Source organism: Hemiscyllium ocellatum, chromosome 22, assembly GCF_020745735.1.
Source record: "Hemiscyllium ocellatum isolate sHemOce1 chromosome 22, sHemOce1.pat.X.cur, whole genome shotgun sequence".
Lineage (NCBI taxonomy): Eukaryota > Metazoa > Chordata > Chondrichthyes > Orectolobiformes > Hemiscylliidae > Hemiscyllium > Hemiscyllium ocellatum.
The window spans coordinates 34,860,629-34,879,077 of record NC_083422.1 but is presented as its reverse complement, the minus strand read 5'-3'; positions in this window follow the sequence as shown (position 1 = coordinate 34,879,077).

Genomic DNA, 18,449 nt, shown 5'->3' with positions numbered 1-18,449 from the left:
GAAATCAAACTTTCAATATCTACCCTGTCAAATCCCCTAAGTTAAAAATCACACAACACCAGGTTATAGTCCAACAGGTTTAATTGGAAGCACTAGCTTTCGGAGTGCTGCTCTACATCAGGTGGTTGTGAAGTACAAAAGTACTTTGCTGATAAACTACATGAATCCATGTAAGGCTCTGTTAACTCACTTTTTAGATTAGAATCAGTCTAAACATGATGGCACAGTCAGGGAACACAGGGGGCTAACTACCACCTTCGACATCTTAACATCTTATCTGAGCTGACACCAATTGTTACGGTTAACCTGAGGATGTAACTGTTAAAAAAAATGTTTTGTGATTTACATATGAAAGAAGTGAAACTATCTAACAGATGAAAGACTCAACAAACAATCAAGGTATTTTTCAATGTATAATTTCAGTTACATCACACTGTAAACTTTTGCTATAAATTCTGTGTCTTACAATTGTGTACTTCATAACGACCTGAAGAAGGACCAGCACTCTGAAAGCTAGTGCTTTCAATTAAACCTTAGATTAGATTAGATTTACAGTGTGGAAACAGGCCCTTCGGCCCAACAAGTCCACACCGACCCGCCGAAGCGCAACCCACCTATACCCCTACCTAACACTATGGGCAATTTAGCATGGCCAATTCACCTGACCCGCACATCTTAGTGACTGTGGGAGGAAACCGGAGCACCCGGAGGAAACCCACACAGACACAGGGAGAACATGCAAACTCCACACAGTCAGTCGCCTGAGTCGGGAATTGAACCCGGGTCTCAGGCGCTGTGAGGCAGCAGTGCTAACCACTGTGCCACCGTGCTGCCCTGTTGGACTATAACCTGGTGTTGTGTGATTTTTAACTTTGTACACCCCAGTCCAACACCGGCATCTCCAAATCAAATCCCCTAAGAATCTTCCAAGTTTCAATAAGGTTGCCACTCATTCTTCTAAAGTCCAATAAGTACATGCACAACGTACTCAACCTCTCCTCATTACACAGTTCACAAGATCTGGATTGTCTACAGTGCCAATATATCTTTCCTTAGGTAAAGGACTCAAAACTCTTCACAGTGTTCCATTAGTTGTGGTCTGAATAGTGCCCTGTATCATTTTAGCAAAGCTTCCTTGCTTTTAAACTCCATTCCCTTTGAAATAAAGGCCAACATTCCATTTGCCTTCCCTGTTACCCATCGAACCTGAATACTAGCTTTTTGTGAATCAGAGATAAGGACTCTCAAATTCCTACGTTCCACTGCTTTGTGATTCTTCATTTAATAATATTTTTGCCAAATTGCATAACCTCACATTTTCTCAGATTATATTCTATCTGCCAAGTTTTTTGCCCATTAATTAATATTAATTTTGAACTGTTGTTAATTTTGTTCTGAAATATTGTTTTTAAAAGCTATTTCACCATGAGTTTACATTGACTGATCTGTACCTTCTGAGTTCATCCTAAGACTGTTTCATGAAAATTCTATTGCTGCCACCTCTACATCTAAGGAGAATAGCAAAACCATGGCCAGTGTTTCTGCAATTTCCACCTCAGTACATTTGGATATGTTTCATCCTGTCTTGGTAGTTTATCAATATGATGTACAGCCAACTACCAATTATTTGTTCTTTAAGAATACTTAACCTGTTCAGTGTCTCAACTACTACCTCTTTTATTGTGACAGTTCATCAAGTTAAATATAAACATACGTTCACAAATATTACTTTAGCTGATTATCATTCCTTATTAAGCTCCCTACCAGTCACACTGAGAGTTTATTACTGACAGAGATATTGGGCAGGCTTATATTTATTAAAAATAAGCTGCTTTGGGATGTTATGATCCCAACTGATGGAAGTACTGGATAAGTCAGAGTGAAATCTAGCTCGTTAGTCTACAATTTTTTTTTGCAATTTAATTACTATCATAGTCATTCACTGACATTGTCATATAAATCTGTGAGTATACATTCAACAAAAGAATACAAGCTTATTAGAGAAGGGAAATAAAAAGCGACATGTATGTAAAATAATTTGCCAATATTTTATCATAAATGCCAAAATGAAAGGATCAACTCTCCTTCCCATCAATCTCCAGTAGAGACACTCAAGCCCAAGAGAGTATCACTTCTTTATTCACCTTAAAATTACTTACACAGCTGATGAGGGTGCAAGGATTTCCTTTCAGTGACTTTCAACATGTTCATCAGCTATAACTCTCTACATTACTGTCTCTCCCTGAAATAGACAGAGATGCTAATTCACCAATGCTTCATCGCTGAACCCTCGGGGAAAAAAAGAACATTTTTCAACCCTTTCTACTTGATCTGCTGGGAGCCCTTAAGATTTCTTTCCCAGTTTGTCAGTGTGAAGACTTCCACAAACTGAAAACTGCCCTTCTGTTAGAATGGATGTTTTCTTCTGAACCCAACTTGCTTGTTGATCTGGCCTTTCATTGTGTTGTCATGAAAACTCAAGACAACAGTAAGTAGCAATTATCTCACCAAGTATCTTGTTGAGTCACTTAGCTTAAGTCACTGGTTTCTTGGAATGGCTATCCTTTGTTCACTGTTCCAAATGACATTTTGAACCTTTCCTAACTCTTCAGATCTTCATAGCACTAAAAACCAAAACCCCGTTGATGTCTACTTTAGAATTCAAGTTAACAAAATAGTGGGACATTAAAAACTTTTATCACTGCAATGAAAATATTCTGAAGTATTGCTGTGTTGCTGCTGTACCACCTTTATTACCTTGTCACTTGTCAGAAGTGCCAGTAAGAGATTGGTTTTCTGAGGTATTTTTCAAATAAATGGCTGATCTACATACTGTTAATAGAATGACCAGAATACCTATCTAGAACATTTTTATTTGACCTTCTCCTGTTTGGGGTAAAGTTTTCAAGGTTCTTGATGACTTCCGTTTCTTGATTTATCTTTAGACTACGTGAAGCCAGTAAACCTAAGGAATTCTCATGTTGCTATTCAAGGAGACTGAGAGATGGAATGGCTCCAGGTTGATTTTATTCAATTACTACTGTGATTATATCTATTATTAGCATATTGTTTGTTTAGATTGAATATGTTTGTTGGAAAGGTTATTGGAAAGGCAAATGTGCACATTAACTTTTTCTCACTTAGACTAGTTGACTAATCCTGACAAATTAAAGTGTAGTCTATATAGAAAATCATAGTGTTAGTTTTCTAATCATTAACACTTAATTGTCAGGGTTAAAATTGAAAGGTGTTGGAAAAATAGAACAATCATTTATATTTGATTGTCATGCATATAATTTTATGTTTAAGTTTTGTACTGACCCACGAAGACCAGTCAGTTTGAATATAATTGCGTTAAAATTAGACTAACATAATTTAGATATGGAGAGCAGTATAACAACCGAAAATTAGATTTGTCTATTTGTAATCTGTAAATTACATCTTCAACGATTTCAGTAAGTAGAAATTTTTAACATAATGTAGGAATTCCAGTCATAGCCTTTTGTTCATGATGAATGTTTCTTCTTAATAACAATAATAAACATATTCCATCAGATGTAATCCTGGAGAGCATGAATACTTTGTGGGAGTTACACAGTCAATTTTTATCAAAATCAGAAGTGTTATTTGAATTACTAATTACATCAGAAGATTCAAGTTATTGTATGAACAGATTTAAAGGAGCACCAGACAATTGTCAAGGAGGTGAGAACACAAAGAAAAATAGTTTACTTTTCTTTACCACAATATCATTTTTAGTAAGTGCAAAAGTAAATAAGAACTGCAATTCTTGAAAATCTGAAACAAAAGCCGAAAAGTTGGAAGACCTCAGCAAATCAGGCAACATCTTTGAAAGACGTTGCAAGTTACCATTTCATGATCCTTCAGACCCCTTGAGAGAGGAAAGGCTTTTTTACTGTAATTTTGAAAAGAAAAGTGGAAGACTTTACTACTTGTGATTACATTTTGCGATTCTTAAAACCAGCGTAATTAATCATTCTGGTAGAAAGAAAGCTGCAAATGAGGCAGAATTTTTGGAGAGAGAGAGAGAGAAAAAACATTAAGTCAATGTTTCTGTTCTAAGACCCTCAGGCTTGAGTTAAGGATGGACATCATTGTTCAACTGCTTCACAGAGAATGAATGAACTTAGGGAATGGCAGCTATACCAAATTCTTTATGCTTTAAACAAAATCTCACATCTATCTTGGGAAAAACTGAAAAATGATCAACCACATTTGCTTTCTCCTCATGAAATGAGTTCAAAGTTTTTGGCAAAACCTCCTTGCACTTTTGAGCGGAAGTCCTACTCTCCTGCTTCTTTAGCTTTCAGTATGTCTTAGTCCACTTGTTTAGCTTGCACATTGTTTTCTCATGTGTGCCTTTTGTCGTAGTGATGTTGATTTCTTTTTGCCAGTACATCGCTCAGTAATGATTTGGAGATGCTGGTGTTGGACTGGGGTGTACAGAGTTAAAAATCACACAACACCAGGTTATAGTCCAACAGGTTTAATTGGAAGCACCAACTTTCGGAGCTCTGCTCCTTCATCAGGTGGTTGTGAAGGACACAATTGTAAAGACACAGAATTTATAGCAAAAGTTTACAGTGTGATGTAACTGAAATTATACATTGAAAAATGTTTGTTTGTTTGTTTGTTTGTTAAGTCTTTCATCTGTTCAAATACCATGTCAGTTTCACTTCTTTCATGTGTAAATCACAAAACCTTTTTTAAAAGTTGCATTCTCAGATTAATGTAACAATTGGTGTTAGCTAGACTATATGTTGAAGGTGTTAGCCCCCTGTGTTCTCTGTCTGTGCCATAATGTTTAGATTGATTCTAATCTAAAAAGTGAGATAACAGAGTCTTACATGAATTCGTGCAGTTTTTGAGCAAAGTACAATGTAACACTGCAAGTACAAATTCACCCCATAAATGTAATGTATATGTGTGCGTGTGGGTCTTTGTGTGTGAGTGTGTGTGAGAGAGTGTATATGTGTGTGTGCGCATGTGAGTGTAGAGTCTTAAGTCTGTGGGGGTGCATGTGAGAGTGTGGGAGTGTGTGTGTCTGTAAGGGTGTGTATGAGTGTCTGTGTACGTGTCTGTGTATACGTGTGTCCGTGTGTATGTGCATGTAAAGGAGTGCCTGTGTGTGTGTGTATAGGTGTGTCTGTGTGTGTGTATAGTGCAATGGTGGTCACTTGTAATGTGACATGAACCCAAGGTCCTGGTTGAGGCCCTCCCTATGGGTACCGAACTTAGCTATCAGTCTCTGCTTGGCCACTTTTCGCTGATGCCTGTCCCGAAGTCCGCCTTGGAGGATGGTCACCTGAAGGTCCGAGATCGAATGTCCTGGACCACTGAAGTGTTCCCCAACCGGGAGAGAACACTCCTGTCTGTTGATTGTTGTGTGGTGCCCATTCATCCGTTGCCATAGTCTTTGCTCGGTTTCCCCAGTGTACCATGCCTCGGGGCATTCTTGCCTGCAACGTATAAGATAGACAATGTTGGCTGAGTCACATGAGTACCTCACCTTGACCTCCTTCCACCTATCACATCTCCATCGCCCCTCCCCCAAGTCCCTCCTCCCTACCTTTTATCTTAGCCTGCCTGGCACCCTCTCCTCATTCCTGATGAAGAGCTCTGGCCCGAAATGTCTAATTTCCTGTTCCTTGGATGCTACCTGACCTGTGCTTTAACCAGCAACACATTTTCAGCTCACATGAGTACCTGCCATGTACATGGTGGGAGGTGTCCCCACATGTAATGATGGTATCCATGTCCACACTCTGACAGTCTTGCAGCACCTACTGTGACAGGATAGTATTGAGTTGTCCTGAAAGCCGGGCAGTTTGCTACGAACAATAATCTATTTGAGGTTTGGCGGAAGATTGGATACTTCTTTCCTTTCGGATGTGAATTTAGTAAAGCCACTTCATTTTCCCTTAACATGAATGGGGCCACCTGGCACACAGGCCTGGGATAAGACAATTAACTCTATGTGCCTCAGTTGTGAGCTCTTTGAACATAGCCATTGCCATCAGATTGTGGCTGTCTATTTCAACGTGTGCAAATTCACTTCACATTAAAAACATAATACCTGTATTGTTCCACTGTCATCTTCCTTTCTGTGAAGATGACAAATCAGAAGGCCAAAACATGATAACTGTTGTTAAGGATTCAATTTTTAAAGTTTGAGGAACACCCAGCTACCTGTTGTGTTGATAAAAAAGAAAGATGTGCATTTGTATTGTTATTTTCACAATCTCAACACATTCCAAATATGTTTTACAACCAATGAAATATAGGAACACAGGCAAAAAAAAACATTGTTAAATAGAAAATATATCTGGTTCTTCATGTTTTGTTACATAGTTTCAGTACTGCCCATTAGAATATCTCCAATCTCCATTGAACATCAACATTTTTCATTAAAATTAGAAAAGTGTACTAATGCCTGTTTATATGAAAATATTTTGTTCACATTTCTTTGCTTATAATCTTCAATTGACATTGCAGTAACTGATTTCCAGGTGGATTATATTACTGTGGTCCTGAGGAGAAATGTTGTGAATCCCAACTTCAAAAATTGAAAAGATGCAATTTGTGCAACATACGTAATAAGGAAAACCACTGGGCTCCACCAACAGATAAAGAAATGAAGAGATTGGTCAGCTTGAAGCTTGATGTGAAAGACTCATTTGTTACTCAGGAAGGTAATTGTAATTGAAATCAACATTGTGTACAATTTCCCGATTTTAATTAAAAATGTGGTGGTGGGTGTGCTGGGTAATGATATCACATATCTGTCACTGCTGAGCTAATCTGCTCTCCCATACACCAATCAGTTGGTTAAGAGCTAACAGAAGGTGCATTTCTTAGCCTATTACAGGTCTCCAATTATGGTGTTTCACATTGTTTGAAGCTGTTGGTCAGAGGCCAGCAATGTGTGCAGTCTACGAACATCTATTCAATATTAGGAAATAAATATTGCAAAATGCTAATATTCTTTATGAACATGCATTCCCAATGATAAACTGTACTCCTGTGTATCTGATGGAGTGATAATTGGACAAATTGATTTGTCCTGCTTTTTGTAAACAAGGCATGCCTAGGCAACCTTCTACTTTGTCAGTAGATTCCAGTGTACTGGAACAGCCTGGCTGGAAGTACTGTTTATTCTGGTACCTGAGTCTTTAGCATTACCACCAGAATTTTTTCAGGATCAAATTGGTCATTAGACAGGTTTCTGTAACAGTGGGAATGTCAGGAAGCAGTTAAGATGGATTGCAAACCCACCCTATTGTTTGCAAATGCTTCACTCTTGCAAACCTACTATCTATCAATATAAATGTTGATTTGCTTTCTGACCCCTAAGGGGGTTGGTTAGTGCTACAAATTCCCTGGCCTGACTTAAACTAGTTTTTGAAATCGTTATCTGGGACTAAACAATGTTGAGGGTACTCAGTTTGTTTAAAGTGAACATTATTTGGCCAGACCTGGTGATTATTTCATATCAGCAGTCTGGTAGTGTTCCCTGCGAGTTGATCTAATTTAAATTGCTTCTTCTTTAACTTCAGTATGAAAGTTTAAAATTTTAAAATAATTCCAGCTTTCTTCACTACTCCTGTCAATGTGTTTGAACTTTAAATTCATGCTGTCATTCTTATCTAGTAACTTGAATTTTTAAATTTTTCCCTTCAGCCCTATAGTTATATACATGATTTTAGATTAATCAGCACGTTTCTCCAATTTCTCAGTTTCATTTTTCCCTTTGGAGTTTAAATCACCTAAAGTATTTGTTTCTGAATTCCAATTAGCAAGATTGGAAATTAAAACAAATACCCACTCATCGTTTGAGAGCTGAATCATCAAACGCTTAAACATTGCACTGTTTTAACCTCTAAGATCCATCCAGTCCAGCTCAGAATTCATTATAGTTACTCAAAACATGTAATTTAAAATTTCCACCCTGAAAAATCCAAGTCATAACATGACACTTAAAACATCATACACACAAAAACTAAATTTATGACAGAGACAGAGAAGAATAGTACATCTCCGAAAAGGAAGTAAAACAGAGAAATCAATTATGGCAGCAAACTGCTTTAAAACCACGTACAAAAGAGACCATGGGGGTTAAACCACTTTTAAGTGACACACACAGTGGTTTACAAACCTACGTAACTGAAGAGGCTGCTTGTCCAGCCTGTCTCTTTTCTCTCCAGAACAGACCAAATAAAATTGTTTCAACACAGTATTACAGATTCCACAGCAGCCTTTCACAGGCAGTCTGTGGTGAATATGCTGAACAAGTTGATATGTTTTTCTTTTTCTGAGGTTTATAGCCCATGACATCAAGGTCTTCATTTCATCCAGGTGCCTCAAACCATTCTCCTCTTTGTCTCATAGGGCTGATTAAGTCCCTGAGCTTAGAGTGGCTAGCAACATTTATTCTATTCTGACTCATTATAAGTGAGGACGTCTGCCTTTTGATCAATCTGGGCAAGCGTACAAATGACGTTTTCCCTGCAGCACACATAAAGATTCCACTACCACCAAACAAAGTAATGCTTTCTAATAGCCTGACCACCTCCTGACTGCTTCTTCTTTTAACTTTCACAAATCAACAGCAAACTTGCTCAGTCACACTTCACAAATATTCACATTTACCATTCTCTAGCTTTTGAACTTGCAAAAACATGAAACAACTAATCGACTAACACACACAAATTAGTTTCACCTTCTTATGTCTTTTCAAGAGTGTTGTAGATTACTGTGATACTCGAACTTAATTGCTCCTAACCTTGAACTGAGGTCCAAATGTGTTTTTGTCATTAATTATATTATGTTATTGATCTGGCATTATTTCCAAGCTCTTAATTCTGGGTATGAGTTATATCAATTCTCTTCTCTTTTTTGGGAGTTTGTTAGCTCTGTTGGCTGGCCAGCTGGTTTGTAATACACAGTGTGACACCAATAACGTAGGCTTGATTCCCACATCAGCTGAGGTTACTATAAAGGTTCTGCCTTGTCAACTTTACCTCTTAACTAAAGTATCCTGACCCTTAGATTAAACCACCTCCAGTCATTTGAGAGAGTACCCATACGGCAACTTTATTTCTCTTCCATAACCCTTCTCTGAACATCCCATCAGATCTTTAGCTTCTCCTAAGTGGGTTCCTAAGATTTCAAACCTATTCTTTTTGTTCTCTTATCCTCCAGAAATGTAGTTATAGACCCTCCAGACATTTTCTAGGACTTTGGAATGTTTCACCAATTGAGGGTGTTAATCTTTACACGGTGTTAAATTCTTGAAATGTTGCAACATCCATGGTGAGCAGATACCTGGGAACATCACCCAGTTCCCCTACAAAGCCACTTACCATCCTGACTTGGAAATACATCGCTGTTCCTTCACTGTCACTGAGTCAAAATCCTGGAATTCCCTCCCTAATTGCATTTTAGGTCAACCTACAGCACGTGGACTGCAGTAGTTAAAGAAGGCAGCTCACCACCACTTTCTCAAGGACAACTCAGGATGGGCAATAAATGTTGATCAACCAGCAACATTCAATTCCTATGTCCCACAAATGAATAAAAAATTGTTTATTTTCCAGATTAATAATTATTGTTACCGTTTCATCGAAAGCGCCAAACAACATTATATATTCGTTTGCATTGTGTATGACTAGTCTTTATAAAGTGCATAAAATTCACTGTTAAGATTATGTTTTTTCCTTCTGTAACAATAAGATCATGATAAATTGATGGGCTTCTCTTCAAGATAGGACATACTATTAAATTATTATTTTGAATTGGAGTATGAAATCAGTTATTATGCCTGATAAGCATTATAAGTAACTCTATGCATGAAATTCCATACACTTTGCAGAAACCAGAGTGACCAAGTATGTAATGTAAGTGCTTTACAATATATGAATCTCTGTTTTGGTTTGTCCTTTATATTTGTCTGGATAGGTTTCGCGATGGCACTGGGAAACCTGTATAATGATGAGCCATATGTGGAGGCAGAATATATTCTGGGTGTCTTCGCTGCTGCTTCAGTTCTGAAATTCATGAGCTTGTTTCACAAGTATGTATGAAATAGTGGTTTTAGTTTTTGCAGTAAAAAGAATACTTGAGTAAGTGCTTCCCTAAAATTGTAGTGCATAATTGGTTGGAGTTAAAAGTTATTTTGACTTCTGAAAATAAGTCCTTGCTTAGAAAGATAAAGGTATTAAACCTTTACTAAGCTTAATTACAATGGGCTAGCATTTCCTGATAAATTTAGGGAAAGGTCCTGTGCAACATGATATTGCATTGCTAATTTTGTGGAGATTTGCAATAAAATGATTTATCCTGCACTACTATTAAATCTATCCTGCACTACTATTATAAGCACTCATTTAAAAAAAAAAGAGTAGGTGTTTACAATTCAGTCCCTTGAACCTGCTGAGCTCTTCAATGTGATCATGGCTAGTCTCACCTTGGCCTCAACTCTATTTTCCTGCACACTCCCCATAATCCTTCAATCCATGACTGGTCAAAAATCTATCATCTCTTCCTTAGAACATTAGTAATATCACTATCAAACCAATCCAGTATTCAGGATTTTAGTGCAACCAATATGATCAGGTATTGCAACAAAAACAGAAACTGCTGGCGAAACGGAGCAGATCTGGCAACATCTGTGGAAAGAAAGCAGTGCAAACGTTTCGAGTCTGGTTATTCTTCATCAGAACAGATAGCAGCTTGTAAAACCTGATGTTTCTGCTGAAAAGTGAGGCAGGAGGGTGGGGGATGGTGAACAGAGGGTGAGGTGAGCGGATAACTGGCAATGCAGTCCAGAGAAAGCCGCTATGAAAGGTATAGGTAAATGAGGTGATAATGGATGGCAGGTCAGGACAGAAGAGAAGTTGCATAAGTGATAATGAGAGCTGAGGGTAGGAGGAAACAGGGTAGTCTGTGCTGAAAGCAAACCATGTAATATGATAATAGGCCTGACAGTGTGTGAAAATGGGTGGGCTGATCCTATCATAACAGGACCGAGTATGGGGGTGGATATAAAACATGGAAGGACAGAATCAGGCTTGATGTTGAATACTAGAGGTGTAGAGTCCCCAAGCGTAAAACACAGTGATGGGCCAACATTTCTGTCTCAGGCCTGCTGCAGTATTCCAGGGAGCCTCAGCAAAAGCTCAAAGAACAACATCTCATTTTCTGTTTGGGGATCTTGCAACCTGGTTTGCTTTCAGCACAGAGTACCCTTTCTTTCTGCTCTCGATATCACTTATGTGGCTTCTCTTTTGTCCTGGCCTACCATCCATGATTCCTTCACTTACTTATCCATTCATATCTTTCTCTGTCTGGGCTGCTTTTCCACTTAATCACTCACTCTACCTTTCCTCCCTTCCTCAACCTCTTCTTCAGCATAAATTCCACTTTCTCCTAGCTGCTATCAGTTCTGATGAAGAGTTATTGGACTCGAAAGGTTAACCCGATTTCCTGTCCATGGATACTGCCTGACGTGCTGAGTTTTGCCAGCAATTCCTGTTTATGTTTCAGATTTCCAGCATCTGCAGTTCTTTGTTTCATGGTGAGGTATTAATGTTTTGATAAGAGTTGAAAATGGGATATAACATTACTAGTGAAACAGCAAAAACGTATCAATGTGAGAAGTAGCGAGTCCTGGTCCACATCAGGCAGGATAGCTGACAAGCACGAGCAACTGTCTATTATCCACTTCTTTTCTCAGTATTCAAGCCTTCTCAATGCCTTGAACCCCTGAAGTGAGTTTGACCAAAGTCACCTTTGAGGACTGCATTGAACTTTTCCAGATTCTCTTACATTATTCCCTTTTTCAGGGGTGCTTACCTGAATGAGTTATTGACAAAGCCTTTTGGACTATAAAGATTTATTTTGTTTCAGAGTATCCTGTTTAGGTATAAGTTAGTTGCCTAAACAATGGGTTTGTTCAGTACATTGAAAGTATCACCTTAAATGTAATGCATTACTCTAGCTTCTTAAACATTTGCACATACCTAGAGCCACTTTTACCTTATATTTTCATTAGCTTATCTCAAGATGTCCTTATGAAGTTGTTGAACTTACGTTGTTCACTAAGGCCACATCTATTCTACATATATTCACAAAACAACTCAAATAGTTCAGGAAACATTTGAATTAAGGTTAAATAAAGAATCCAGCACAGCTTTGTGATATGATTACTTGTTTAAGTATCTACCAGTTTTTTTCCCCATGTTTGAAAGAGACCTTTTGTCTGTCAAGGGACCCATTTTAGGTAAGCCATCCTTCATCATTCCACTTGCCCTATTTCTAGTGAAACCAAACATTGAGCAGCTTGTAGATGAAATGAAATTTACAGCACTAACTTCTCCTTTTACATATTTCAAGCTATTTGTAAGTATATAGCTAATTTCTAATTTGCATCACTCTGGGTTAGGCTTACCAAAATCTCAATTCATATTTTTATTGCTGTACGGGTCACTTAAATGTTGTGAATTGCTCTTGTTCCAAATGACAAATTTAAGCCATATGTTTTTAGATGCTGTGAAACTCAGCTATGTCATGGTGCATTTTTTTCACAACTTATCTTTTTAATTTTTTTTTCTCACTAAGACCCATGCTGTATTTTCTATGTGTTATCCTTTTACAACATCAGGGTCTGTCAAATTTTAAAAAAAAAGCCTGCCACAATTATTTTGTTTCATTTAATGTTCATAAATAATGATTAGATAACAGTGAACTTTATCTTACTGAAGTTATGAAAAAAAACTTGTGCTGCTGAACAAAGAGACCTCAGGGTGCAGGTTTATAGTCCCTTGAAAGTAGAGTCCCTTGAAAGTAGATAGGATAGTGAAGGAGGCATTTGGTACGCTTTCCTTTATTGGTCAAAGCATCGAGTATATGATTTGGGAGGTCTTGTTGCGGCTGTATAGAACATTGGTTAGGCCACTTTTGGAATATTGTGTACGATTCTGGTTTCCCTCCTATTGAAAGGATGTTGTGAAACTTGAAAAGGTTCAGAAATGATTTACAAGGGTATTGCCAGGGTTGGAGGATTTGACCTATCGTGGGGGAAGGCTGAATAGGCTGGGGCTGTTTTCCCTGGAGCGACAGAGGCTGAGTGGTGACCTTATAGAGGTTAATAAAATCATGAGGGGCATGGATAGGGTAAATAGACAAGGTCTTTTCCCAGGGGTGGGGAGTCCAGACTGAGAGGGCATAGGTTTAAGGTGAGAGGGGAAAGATACAAAAGGGACCTAAGCGGTAACTTTTTCACGAGTAGGGTGGTGTGTGTATGGTATGAGCTGCCAGAGGAAGTGGTGGAGGCTGATACAATTACAACATTTAAAAGGCACCTGGATGGGTGCATGAATAGGAAGGGTTTAGAGCGATATGGGCTATGTGCTGGCAAATGGTACTAGACTAGGTTAGAATATCTGATCAGCATGGATGGGTTGGATGGAAGAGTCTGTTTCGGTGCTGTAAATCTCTATGACTCTAACTTTATGTTGTTGTTGTTTTGTTATTTTCATAGGACCCAAGGAAGGAACAATACTAACTGTGTACATTAATTTCTAGTTACTTCATACCAGCTTCAACATTCTTGGATTCCCAAGGAATTTTGCTTTAAATTGTTGTTGGCAAGATATGTGTCGAAACTATCTGAATTTCAGCTTAACAAGATTGGGAAACCTTAACCCTGTGGCTCAATTTTTTTGATGCTAGACTGAACAACAAAGCTAAATATTTTTTCCTGAATCATTGTGGCATGTTAAATCTCAGAAGATTTTTTGCAACACTTCTGAAGGGGAAAACACAGCTGATTCATAAAAAGATTGTAGAAAAATCATATTTTAATAGGTCAAAAATATCATGATTAATTGCAAATGATCATACCATTCCCTTAAAGAGTTTAGCTTTTTTTTTCATACTATACATAGTCATAGAGATGTACAGCACGGAAACAGACCCTTCGGTCCAACCTGTCCATGTCAACCAGACATCCCAACCCAATCTAGTCCCACCTGCCAGCACCCAGCCCATATCCCTCCAAACCCTTCCTATTCATATACCCATCCAAATGCCTCTTAAATGTTGCAATTGTACCAACCTCCACCTCATCCTGTCGCAGCTCATTCCATACACGAACCACCCTCTGCGTGAAAAAATTGCCCCTTAGGTCTCTTGAGTCTTGAGTCTGGCCTCGTTCTAATTTTTTGTCTCTTTTTGATGCAAGATTTTGTCCCTTTTGAAGTGTCATGTCGAAAATCTATCACAGTACACCAAGTATTATTCCTTTTTGTCATGCATACACATTATTTCTACCTGAGAATATGGGAACATTTTAGCAAGATTGAAAGGTGGAAATTTTTTTGCATTCTGTAATAATATTTACTGCCCTTACTTCCATTGTCTTCGAACTGAATGGTAAGCATATGGAGTGACAATATTGCATTACAACTGTGTTGTGATCAAAAATATACCTCTCTCCCTTTCTTTTTACACAGTTGCGTTTACCAAATAAAAGACTTGCCCTCATAAATAGTTGCAGTCTTAACCCTCACCCTGTCTGTGTTTACACAATTATCTTCCATATCCCCACAATCTAACTTAAAGATTGGCTACATTCCGAATATAAACTAAATGACATTTGGAGTTTTGCTTCCATTATTTTGTGGTGCATATGTAATTGTAACTGACAAGCTCTAATAAGAAATTCATAATGTTACTAGCAAATATTATGACATAGAAGAATATGTTAACGTAACAATAAAATAATTTAAGTAGGTACAAATAACGTGTTATTATTGCAGGTGTGTATCGGTTATGTTAGATAACATAAATGTTACCACAGTATGTCATTTCCATGAAGCAGCATCAAAGGTAAACGACTATAATAATCTCTAATTATGCTCCAAAATGGTACTTTGCTGACAACTTTGAGTATGTTGTTACTTCACCTCACTGACTGCCAACACAAGGGAAAATAATAGGGATATCAAAATTTTCTAGTTATACTGGTGATAGGTGAGAATATTAAATAGCTAGGAAGCCTGGAGACATAAATTGTAATGTGTCAACAAGAGTTCATATTACAAAGGAGGAGATGCTGGAGTTCTGAAAATGTGTAAAAGTAGATAAATCCCTGGGATCTGATCCGGTGATTCCCACAACTTTGAGGGAAGCTAGGCCCTTTTATTGGGCCGTAAAAAATGAGGTCTGCAGATGCTGGAGATCACAGCTGAAAATGTGTTGCTGGTTAAAGCACAGCAGGTTAGGCGGCATCCAAGGAATAGGAAATTCGATGTTTCGGGCATAAGCCTGGTGAAGGGCTTATGCCCGAAACATCGAATTTCCTATTCCTTGGATGCTGCCTAACCTGCTGTGCTTTAACCAGCAACACATTTTCAACCTTTTATTGGGCCCTTTGCTGAGCTATTTATATCAACCACAGTCATGGGTGAGGAGTTGGAAGACTGGAGGTTGGCTATATAGTGCTATTATTTAAGAAAAGCTGTTAGGAAAAGTTTGCTGAAGGGGATTCTGAGGGATAGGATTCACATGCATTTGGAAAGGCAAGGACTGATTAGAGATAGTTAATGTAACTTTGTGAATGTGTAATTGTGTCTCATGAACTTGATTGAGTTTTTTGAAGAGGTAACAAAGAAGATTGAGGAAAGCAGATTGATACACATTGTCTATGTGGCCTTCAGCAAAGCATTCAACAAGGTTCTGTATGGTAGACTGGTTAGTAAGGATAGATCACGGAGGACCTGGGAGAACTAGCCAGTTGGATACAAAATTGGCTTGCAAGTAGGAGACAGAGGGTGGTGGCTTTTTGGACTGGAGGCCCATGGCCTGTAGTATGACACATGGGTCCACTGCTTTTCATCATTCATATAAATGATTTGTATGTGAATATAGGAGATATGGTTAGTAAATTTGCAGATGACACCAAAATAGGTGGTGCAGTGGACAGTGAAGAAGGTTATCTCAGAGTATAATAGGACCTTGATCAGATGGGTAAATGGTCTGAGGAGTGGCAGACAGAGTTTAATTTAGATAAATGTGAGGTGTTGCATTTTGGTAAGGCAAACCAGGGCAGGACTTATATACTTAATGGTAGGGCACTGGGCCATATTACTGAGAAAAGAGACATACGTAGTGATGCCAGTATGTAGTTCTTTTAAAATGGAATCGCAGGTAGAAAGGGTGGTGAAGAAAACATATGAAACGCTTGCCTTCATTGGTCAGAACATTGAGTACAGGAGTTGTGATATCATGGTACAGCTGTACAAGACATTGGTGAGGCCACTTTTAGAATACTGTGTACAATTCTGGTTGCCCTTCTTCAGGAAGAATATTGTTAAACTTGAGAAAAGTTCAGAAACGATTTACAAGGATGTTGCCAGGTCTGGAGAGTTTGAGTTATAGGCAGAGGCTGAATAGGTTGGGTTTTTTAATCCACGGGAGTGTCAGAGGCTGAGATGTGACCTTAAAAGTGTTTATAAGATCATGAGGGGCATGGTTAGCATGAATGGCCAAGGTCTTTTCCCCAGGGTGGGAGAGTCCAAAACTAGAGGGCACAGGTTTAAGGTGAGACCGGAATGACTTTAAAAAGACCTGACAAGGGTAGTGTATGTATAGAACAAGCTGTCAGAGAAAGGAAGTGGGTACAATTACAACATTTAAAAGGCATCTGGGTGGGTATATGAATAGGAAGAGTTTAGAGGGATATAGGCCAAATGGGACTAGGTCACATTGGGATGTCTGGCTGGCTTGGATGAATTGGACCGAAGGGTCTGTTTCACTGCCCAATGATTCTATGACTATCTACTCGCCAAATTTTTCTTGAAATTTTATTTCTTTTATTTTTATGTCAGTCATAAAAAAATCAAAACATCATAACATGTAGGAAATGTTATTTATCCTTGGATCAAAAAGTTTAACTTCATATCTTCAAAATAAGATATTGAAGTGAAAAACAAATATATCTTGATGATGAGCTATCATTTAAATGAGCTCAAAGACACAAACTGTGTCAAGAGCTGCTCAATAAGCACACCTTGTCCAGCATGCTCAAACTTACTAATATTTTAATCAGTATATAATTTGAATAGCAGCAAAGACAAGGTTGTACTTTGCTTATTTTAGAACTTGAACAGTCTCACAAACAAGGGAGTTGCATTTTGATGTTTGGTAGTTGTAGATAAATTCTACTTTAACTCGTTATTTCAAAACTCTGCAATGGAAAGTATAGAAATCTGATGCAGGTCAATAACCCTGGTCTAGTCACACTCCTTACCGCAGCATAGACATAGATTGAATCCCCAGACCAGTCTGTGAGGTTAACACAGCTCTGCAGCCTCATGGACGGAAGACTCAGACCTCACACTTGAAGTTTCAGAAACGCTTCATTTTGTTATTTGACCATGAGACCAATGTTAGCAGTCAAATGACACAAGGCCCCATGCACCTCTACCTAAGGGAGATCACTCAGGCTTTATACATTCTGAAGAATGGCCATATATTATTCCCTATTACCAGAGAAGATCAAGAGTGGAAAGCTCTCAATTCAATTGAATTGGTGTGATCCCAGGAAACCAGTGATTGCACATGTGATTCTCCTGCTCCTCGGATACTGCCTGACCTGCTGTGCTTTCCAGCAACACACTCTTGACACTGATTGCATACATGTGGCCACCAACTATTGAAGACCATATGTGAAGGACATTCTCCATTGAATTTTCGAGCACAGTTGCCCCATATCTTACCCGATGGGATAGAAAGACTTCCATGTATCTATGAAGAATACTACTTTCAATTGGCGTTACCTTTCTTTATCAACAACAATGAGACCATTAAAATAACCAACAATGCTTACAAATATCGAACTATTCATGCTTAGGCTTTCTCTTAATGGCTATCCTGTAAGTGCTGCACCAAGAGGCAGCAGCATGTGAAGTTGATGTTTGTGGAGAATCTAAGGGCATTTGAAAACTTATCCTCGAAACGGACCAGTAGTCATAGCTACACAATTCCCATGTCACTACCTTGAGGCATATGTTCAGCCAGTCGAGTAATTTACTGGAGGTCAGATTTGTGGGCACCAAAAGCACTCTACATGCCCCTTTCAAGCAAGAGGCACAGAGACAGCTGCATATTCTTTCATTGTATCACATTACTATTTCATTGAACATGCCAGCAATCCAATGGAAGTAATTATTATGGAAGCCATAATGATTGATCTGGAATAAGCCTGAGTTTCTATTGCAGGAATTACACATTTGATTTGATTTATTATTGTCACATGTACCGTAATGCAGTGAAAAGTAAAATTTGTGCCCTATCCATCCAAATCATACCTTACATTCGTACATGAGGTTAATAGAACAGAATACAGAATATAGTGTGATAGCTAA